This window comes from Miscanthus floridulus, chromosome 4, assembly GCF_019320115.1.
Source record: "Miscanthus floridulus cultivar M001 chromosome 4, ASM1932011v1, whole genome shotgun sequence".
In the NCBI taxonomy this organism is placed as follows: Eukaryota; Viridiplantae; Streptophyta; class Magnoliopsida; order Poales; family Poaceae; genus Miscanthus; species Miscanthus floridulus.
In genome coordinates, this window is record NC_089583.1 from 46,605,748 (window position 1) to 46,615,630 (window position 9,883).

Consider the following 9,883-nt stretch of genomic DNA (forward strand, 5'->3'; position numbering starts at 1 on the left):
ATGCAAAGCGTGCCTGTGTTATTCAATGAGAAGTCTTCATTTAGTGAGTTGGTTGTAAGGGCTTGGGAGGAGCTACATTGCCATGGAGCTACTGATGATGATGGTATCGCAGTGGAGGGTGTACTTCACCTAGCTTCCCCTTCCAACAGTCCTAAGGAAGATGATCTCAATTGGGTGTGTAGACCAGTAGGAGAACTATGTGAGATCGGCTATGAAGTGTCAGTTCTAAAGTTTGGACGTGGTTGTGGGTCGGGTGTTAAGTTGATCCCATCCCTCATGGGTTTTTCCCACCAATGAGTCAGTAGGCACACTTCGACCCTCTCGTCCCAAAACCTGATATGGATGTCGAGGTTGCACCTACGGAATCCTGATGCTCAATCTACCCTCAATGAGCTAGTTGGAGATGCTTGTCAGACTCATGATGTTGTGGCAGATCCTCCTCATGAGATCCCCTTTGACACAGAATCATCCGAGTAAGTGTCTTATCCGCGTGGTTATTGGGAGCTTACCCCCCTTCCTTACATCCATTTTTTATTCTTTCCTTATTTTTCTTCTTATGTTGCAGAAGACATTCCAAAAATGTGGATGTGCCCACTATTGCTGCGCAAGTGCACTGTGGAGATGGATTCCGTGGCTCCAATAGTGTTGAAAATATGAATGATTCGGAGCCATATGAGATGGCAAGGGCTCTTGATTCTGATGATGATCATCCTGTTGGAGAGCTGATAGAGAGTGATGTTGAGATGCTGAGGCGTATCTTTCCCGACTACTGTGATCCAAGAGTTCATGAGTTCAGCGATCTTGCTCATTCCGATCAGGCGTGTGTAGAAGGACGTGATGATGAGCTCCTAGAAGCTCCTGAGGCCAGCCCTAACATGGTAATTTAGAAGGGTAGGGTATTTAAGTACCTCTCTGCCGCTCCCGAGCCAGGGCGCCGCCAGCGCTACCGTGCCCCGCGCCCGTGCCGCCTCGTGCGTCCCGGCTGGCTGCGTCCGTCGCACGCATAGGCGCTCCCTCCGGCGACCCCGGCTATGACACGGCCCCTGCTCCCAGCGCGCCATGGCCTCGCCGTCGATCCCGTCCTCCGTGTCCCCGTCCTAGCTCTGGTCCTGGTGTCCACGTCCGCGTCGCATCGTTGCATTGACTTGGACATGTAAAAATTTTGAATATGCAATGTAGGTACTTAGTTAGCTTGAATTATATTACTACTTTAATTATTTGGTAGTTTCTAATAAATTTGATGATGTAGGTAGTTGATTTAGTTAGTGAGAGAGATATAGTTAGATAGCTAGTGACATAGGTACATAGATATAGTTATTAGATAGCTAGTTGATTTAGTTAGTGAGATAAATATAGTTAGATAAATATAGTTATATAGCTAGTGACATAGTTATTTAGGGTGTAGTTAGTTAGTATCTATTAGAGAGGTACTATATAGTAGCTACTTTGTACTAAACGAACTGTATTTTAATTTTTGTTTGAACTACTAGATGGACAACCTAGTGAGCATATATCATGAAGGCACCGTGAAAAAAGATCGCTAGTGGATATATTGAGTTTGTTGAGATGCAAAGCGTGCCTGTGTTATTCAATGAGAAGCCTTCATTTAGTGAGTTGGTTGTAAGGGCTCGGGAGGAGCTACATTGCCATGGAGCTACTGATGATGATGGTATCACAGTGGAGGGTGTACTTCACCTAGGTTCCCCTTCCAACATCCTAAGGAAGATGATCTCAATTGGGTGTGCAGACCAGTAGGAGAACTATGTGAGATCGGCTATGAAGTGTCAGTTCTAAAGTTTGGACGTGGTTATGGGTCGGGTGTTAGTTGATCCTATCCCTCATGGGGTTTTCCCACCAATGAGTTAGTAGGCACACTTTGACCCTCTCGTCCCAAAACCTGATATGGATGTCGAGGTTGCACCTACGGAATCCTGATGCTCAATCTGCCCTCAATGAGCTAGTTGGAGATGCTTGTCAGACTCATGATGTTGTGGCAGATCCTCCTCATGAGATCCCTTTGATACAGAATCATCCGAGTAAGTGTCTTATCCGCGTGATTATTGGGAGCTTACCCCCCTTCCTTACATCCATTTTTTATTCTTTCCTTATTTTTCTTCTTATGTTGTAGAAGACATTCCTAACAATGTGGATGTGCCCACTATTGCTGCGCAAGTGCACTGTGGAGATGGATTCCGTGGCTCCAATAGTGTTGAAAATATGAATGATTCGGAGCCATATGAGATGGCAAGGGCTCTTGATTCTGATGATGATCATTCTATTGGAGAGCTGACAGATAGTGATGTTGAGATGCTGAGGCGTATCTTTCCCGACTACCATGATCCAAGAGTTCATGAGTTTAGCGATCTTGCTCATTCCGATTAGGCGTGTGTAGAAGGACGTGATGATGAGCTCCTAGAAGCTCCTGAGGCTAGCCTCTAACATGGTAATTGAGAAGGGTAGGGTATTTAAGGACCTCCCTGCATTGAAGAGATGGTTGTAGGCGTTTGTAGTGATACAAAAGAAACCTTATAAGGTCTTGCATTCATATGTGGAAGCACCGTTACATAGTTGTGTGTGACAAGGAACGCTGCCCATGAAGGGTTTGTGCAAGGAAGCAAAAGGTCACTGAAAAATAGAAGATCACAAAAGTTATTGGGCCACACAATTATGCTGACCATGTGCTGACAGTGAAGCATCAGTAGTTGACATCTACCCTCATTGCCAAGCGGTTGATGGGAATATTGCAGGAGAACCTAACATTAAGGTTAGGACAATTATCAGGACCTGTTGAGGCATTGTATGGAGGTTATGTGATAACTTATGGTACAGCTTGGAGGGCTAAGCATCGAGCGTGGAAGATGATATATGGAGACTGGGAGGATGGGTATGAGTAGCTGCCAGTACTTTTTAATGCAATCAAAGCGGTGAATCCAGGCATGCATTATGAGTACATCCCAAAACCAAATGCATGGAAGGATGGGAGGCAGATATTCTTTCGTGCTTTCTGGTGCTTTCCTTAGTGTGTCGAGGTCTTTAGGCACTATTGTCCTGTCTTCTCCATTGATGGTACGTTCTTGATTGGCAAATACTAGGGCACACTTCTTATAGCCATATCCTATGACGCAAACAACAAGCTGGTTCCTTTGGCATTTGCTTTGGTTGAGAAGGAGAACAATGACAGTTGGGGATGGTTCTTGAGGTTAGTCTAGATACATGTGGTTGGGCCTGGCAGAGAGGTTGGCGTCATATCTGATAGGCACCTAGGGCATACTTAATGTCATGTGAGAGTAGATAGAGGGGTATGCACCTTTGCACCATTGTTGGTGTACTCGGCACCTTGTCGAGAATCTACTCTAGAAGGATAGTGTGAAGGATAACTTTGATCTGTTCTAGGAGGCTGCTCGATAGCTTGAGGACAAGTACTTTAAGAAAAAGTTAGAGCAGGTCAGAACCATATCAAATGTAGAAGGTAGACAATGGCTCACATGTTTGATGAGGGATTTGGAGAAATGGACAAGAGCTCATGATGCCGGTGGATGGAGGTACAAGTTTTAGTGCAGCAACATGGCGGAGTCATTCAATAAGTTGCTATTGAGGATACATGGTATGCCTGTGAATGCAATCGTTCAATTCACCTTCTACAAGCTTGTTGCCTGGTTCAACGATAGACACGCCCATGCATTGAAGTTGCGGAGTGATGGAGAGTTATGGGCTCCGAAACCAAAGGCACACCTAGAGAAGGCAAATAAAAGGGCTGGCACACATGTGGTTACATATTTTTACCACGCCATAGGGACTTATCATGTTGAGCATAGGGGTGGTACAACATCCGATGGTGAGGTCCGAGAGTCGAGGATGCATGTGGTAATCCTCTAAGATTTCAAATGCACTTATGGTAAACCAAGGCAGTACCACTTTTTATGTTCTCATTTGGTGGCAGCAGCTAGGCATCGCAACTGTAATATCGAGAGCAGGATACCTCACTGAGTTCAATGTCGACACTGCTTGTGCACACATGGAGCCCCCGCTTCGTGCCTTTTCGTGGACCCTAGAGAGTAGCCTCCATATGATGGGCCAAAGTACATTGCGGATCCAGCTTACCGTTGGAACAAGCATGGATCAAGGAAGAGGACAAGGCACATGATAGTTATCGGTCAGATACCCAGAAAGAACAAGGCGTGGGAGAGGAACCCCATTTCTTACTGACCCCGAATAGTACGAGTGCGGCAAGTGCGGTAGACTAGGCCACAATTCACGCACTTGCCATTGGTAGATTAGTGAGGTGTGACTATTGGTTGTTTTCATTATTTCATATTTGTCGTATTCATTCAATTAATTATGCATGTCTCAATTTATGCTTGTAATTGTGTCAATTACTTTTACATTTCTAAGTTTATGTTTCATTATATATTGAATTTCTATTTCATTGACTTTTTTGTAGGATGGCGCTAATTCCACCTGCTCGACCCAGCATACGAGGAGACCCACCGATGACGTCTCATAGCGGAGGTGAAAGCTCTAGTTTCAGTTTTGGTTAATTGATGAAACCCTAAGTGCTAACCTAGTTTATCAAAGTGATCATGAGATAGGTAGCACTATTCCAAGTGATGAAGCAATGACGAAGATCATGACAATGGTGATGGCATGGTTATGATCAAAGGCTTGAACTTGGAAAAGAAGAAAGAGAAAAACAAAAGGCTCAAGGCAAAGGTATAAAATATAGGAGCCATTTTGTTTTAGTGATCAAGACACTTAGTGAGTGTGATCACATTTAGGATAGATAGCCGTACTATTAAGAGGAGTGAAACTCGTATCGAAATGCGGTTATCAAAGTGCCACTAGATGCTCTAATAAATTGCACACGCATTTAGGATCTAGTGGAGTGCTAACACCCTTGATAATATTTGTGAAAATATGCTAACAGCATGAGCACAAGGTGATACACTTGGTGGTTGGCACATTTGAAAAAGGGTGAAGGAGATAGAGATGAAAGAGGGTCAGTCTCGCTGTTTTACAACTGACCGGACGCTAGTCTCAGGGGGACCGGTGCGTTCGGTCAAGCAGTGGTAGTGATAACCTAGCGTCGGTCATGTGACCGGATGCTAGGCCTCTGACTGACCAGGACGCTAGAAGGCAGTGTTCGATCAGAGCTGATATAGCTGCACAGAAGTCAGGGTAACTGATCGGACGCTGGCTGTGTCTGGTCAAGTGCGACCGGACGTGTCCGATCAAAGAAATGCGTCTCTGGGAGCTTACTGGAAATGATCGGACGCTGAGGTCTAGCGTCCGATCACTTTCTAACTAACGCATCCGGTCAAGTCTTGACCGTTGAGATCCGTTGGCTCCTGTTGAACGCAGAATGACATGTGGCCGCCATTGGGCGATCGGACGCTGAGCCCTATGTCCAGGTCAGTAGGACCAGAGCTTCTGGTCACCTCGATCAGTGCCTAGTGAAGGGGTACAATGGCACTATTTCAGTGGGGGCTTCTATTTAAGCCCCATGGCTAGGCTCAAGCTCACTCTCTTGCACATTTTCATTGACATAGCAACCTTGTGATCTTAGCCAAAGCACTCCCACTCATCTCCATCATTGATCCATCATCTTTGTGAGATTAGGGAGAGAATCTAAGTGCATTGCATGAGTGATTGCATCTAGAGGCACTTGGTATTTGTGTTGCGCTGTGGATTTCGCTTGTTACTCTTGGTGGTTGCCACCACCTAGACGGCTTGGTGCAGCGGTGGAGGATCGACATGAGTTGGTGATTGTTCATGGCCATCTCCGGTGATTGTGAGAGGAGTTGTACCTTCCCCAGCGGAGTGCCGAAAGGTAACTCTAGTAAATTACTTGTGTCATTGAGTTATCTAACTTGTGGGTAGGTTCTTGCGGTGTCTAATCGTGTGGACGAGGTTTGTGCAACATCTCTTAGCCGCCGAACCACCAAGTGTTGGTCGACACAACGAGGATGTAGCGTGTTGGCAAGCACATGAACCTCGGGAGAAAATCGGTTGTCTCTTGTCATTTGTATTCTCCCGGTGATTGGCTTAATCTTGATCTTGTGATTGGTTCATTCGTCTACACGATGGTATAATCATCCTACTCACTCATTTCCATTCTTGCAAACTAGTTGTTGCAAGCTCTTTAGTGTAATTAGATTTGAGAGCTTGCTTTGTTTTTTTAAGTTCATCTAGTGGAGCTCTTTAGAGTAGCAAGTTTGAGAGCTCTTAGTGAGGAGTAACTTTACAAGTTGTGTGCCTAGGAATCATTGCAACTAGAATTGTTGGATAGGTGGCTTGCAACCCTTGTAGAGCTAGAGCAAGTTTGCATTTCGCTATTTGTCATACTAATCAAATTGCTCTAGTTGATTTGTAGATTTTTAATAGGCTATTCACCCCCTCTCTAGCCATATTAGGACCTATCAAGTGGTATCAGAGCCATGGTCACCATTTAATTGAAGGCTTAACAACCTCAGTGTCAAATTATGGCTCAAGTTGTGTTCAATCATGTGGGGGGCAAACCACCATTCTTTGATGGCACATGCTATGGTTATTGGAAGAGAAAGATGAGGATATATCTTGGTTCAATCAATGATCAAGTATGGGAAGTGACCGAGAATGACTACGCTATCATCGATCCCGATGATCCCACCAACCAAGATAAGATCAACAAGCAATGCATACAATGGCTCTCAACACCATATACAATGCCATTGATTCTAAGGTATTTGAGCAAATCAAGGATTGTGAAAGAGCAAATGAGGTGTGGAAAAGATTGTAAGAAACATATGAGGGCACATCGGCGGTGAAGAGTGCCAAGTTGTATATCCTCAAGGATAAATTAACAAGCTTCAAGATGAAGGAAGATGAGAGCATTCCGGTGATGTTCCATCAATTGCAAGTAATTGTCAATGATTTGAAGGCCTTGGGAGAGAAGATCAAGGATGATGATGTCTCTCATCAGTTCTTGATGTGCCTACCTCCAAGATTTGAGATGTTGAGATTGCTCATCATAAGAGGAGAATTGAAGGAGATTACCCCCTAACCAAGTACTAGGTGATGTCATGACACAAGAGACATACCATGTGGAAAGGGAGGGGGATGACAAGGAGGACAAGAAGGAAGAAGAGTGTAGCATTTAAGGCTAGCTCATCATCATCCAAGAACAAGGGCAAGTCTAAGAAAGAATCAAGTGATGATGATGATCTTAGTGACACTGACTGATGAAGCCATGGCTCTATTTGTACGCAAGATGGGCAAATTCATGAAGAAAAAGGACTATGGTGCAAGAAAGAGAAGAGATCACACCAAGAGCAAAGAGTATGTGAGAAGATGCTACAATTGCAAGAGCCCCGATCATGTTGTAGCAAATTGTCCCTACAATAGTGATAATGATGAAATGAGAAGAAGAAGAAGCACAAGAAAGATAAAAATGAAAAGAAGGAGAAGGAGAAGAGAATGACCTTCCAAAAGAAGAAGGGTGGAGGCTATGTAGTCACTTGGGATAGTGATGGCTGATCGGATAGTGATGACTCTAGTGATGATGGCAAGAAATCTATCAAGAAAGCTGTAACAACCTAGAAATTTCCAGAAAACAAGAAAAATCAAAAATCACAACTACAATTTTTTTTCTAAAAATAGCCAATGGTTGGTGAATGTCTTGTAGGAAAACTACCCTAGTTGCATAAGTAGTACCTATTGTAGATGTTTATATCCTTGTATTTAATTAAATTTTCATGAGTTGCTTCTTATGTTCTTTTGTATTGATTAATAAAAGCAACGACATTTATTTAAATATTTAAATAAATGTGTGGGTGTTGTTGCCAACCCTTGGTGGAACCCTAAATGACCTCTAGTGGACCCCACTAGGGCATTCATGTGTAGGCAACACATGTGTATGCATGTAGGAACTATGGAGTAGCTAGAAAAGTGAAGAGATAACATAGAAGAACTAATTCAATTAAGCTAAAATAGAGAAACCCCTTCTGGCCCTAGAGCTCAAGTTAGCCTGGCTCCACGGCCCGCAAACAGACTCTAGCCCAGCAGGCCGCACATTGGCACCCGTAGGCTGACCCAACCCCCCAAACCGGCCTAGCCTTCCAACTGCCCCACTCCCACCATGACGGGCCACGGATCCGGCATGGCCCAACAACGCCAAGCGGCCCAGCTGGGAGCTGCTCTTCCCTTTCTCCCGGTCACCGCCTAGCTAGGACCCCGTTGTCATCAGTCCTCCTCGCGCCTTTCCCCCTTTTCAGCGCCCGAGTCAGGACAGAGGAGGGGTGAATCTCCATCAGCCAGCCGTTCTCTTCACGTCAGGTGGTAGCGAACACGTGGATGCGATGCCACCTCGCCCATCCAAACTACTACCGTCCCCAGCTAGAGCCATCCGTGCCATGACACCATCACTATGGCCCACGCCCTTACAACCGCCTCTGGCACCCTCGTACGAAGCCTGAGCAGGTTGTTGCACCAAAACGGAGGCGCCAAGGCAACCCGCTGACTACAGTGAAGACTTGGGAGACGACCCCGACTACAGTGAAGACTTGGGAGACGACCTGCCAGGTGCCATGCCCCAACCAATCTCATAGATCCTGTTATGCATGCTATAACTAGAATTGCTAGCGCTTTATCTTTTATGCAATAATATGATGTTAGGTTGCATGGTAGCTTTACTTGAGCCTTATACCTTGTTGCAACCTTACTCCTGCACACCCACTGATAGGCTAGATGCTCACTTGTTACATACTTACTGCTTTACTCTTACTCGCATTATATCTGTGATGTGATGCTGGTGAGGGAGAGACATATGTGCGTAAGGCACGAGGTGCCGTAAAAATTGGTAAAATTGGATAATGAACATGGGGAGATCTTGGCGTGTGTTTTGGGTGTGTGGTGAGCGTTGAGTCGATCGGACTGGATCTTATGATGAGTCTCTAGGGCAAGTCTTGTCGAAGGGGTGCGACTTGGGCATCCCTTGCGAGAGTTACATGTGTTGGTTATCCCTGGTGAGGTGTTGTCATGGCACGGGGAGTTGGCGATCCCCTTTTGAGAAGATATCCTGTCCGGTCCCCCTAAGGACTGGTATGTCTTGAGAACTAGAACCATGGGACCTTCGTGCACACCACTCGCTCACGATGGGCGGGGGACGATTACCCGACTGACTAGGGCGGTACCACTACTACTAGGTTGGAAGGTGATAGTGTAGGGAGGTACGGGCATGGGGACCCACACCCTCCTAAGATAGCATAGCGACCTTGGGGGCCCGGTACTACATCTCACAGTCTCAGTGTTTCGGTGGACTCTGGGGTGGCCTAGGGCTGAGTGGTAGGGTGGTACTGTACCGGTTGGGAGGCAGTCGAAATCAGCCTAGACGAGCCGGATCGTTGAGGATGGCGATCTTGTGGATTACTAGGTGTACATGCTCTGCAGAGTTGATCGATCTATACGTATAGCCATGTGTGCGGATATGGACATTCCCATGACCTACGCTTCACTTGATTAGAGAGAGGAGTCCTTCTCTACCCTTTCCCTGGGTTACGTGTTGGATTCCGGCTTTGGCCGTTGAGGCAAGATCTGAGCGGGAGTCGATCTCGTCGCCTAGAGAGAGAGTGAGATGAGATGAGTTGTGTGTGATGGGTGGGGAGAACTTGTGAATAAGATGGGTTAAGAAGAGAAAACCTGATGAACATATTATTATTAAAACATTAACTACTTGCATAGGAAACCCACAGCCTAAATAGGTCTCTTTCTACTTTCCCCAATGTATTCCACTCTCCACAAAGCAATGCAAGAATAGGGTGGGCGATGCGTGGCCAGTACCAAGTGTACTGATAGATTTTTGGCAGGTTCTGAGCCCGAGTATGACTATGAGGGCGATGACTGGGAGGAC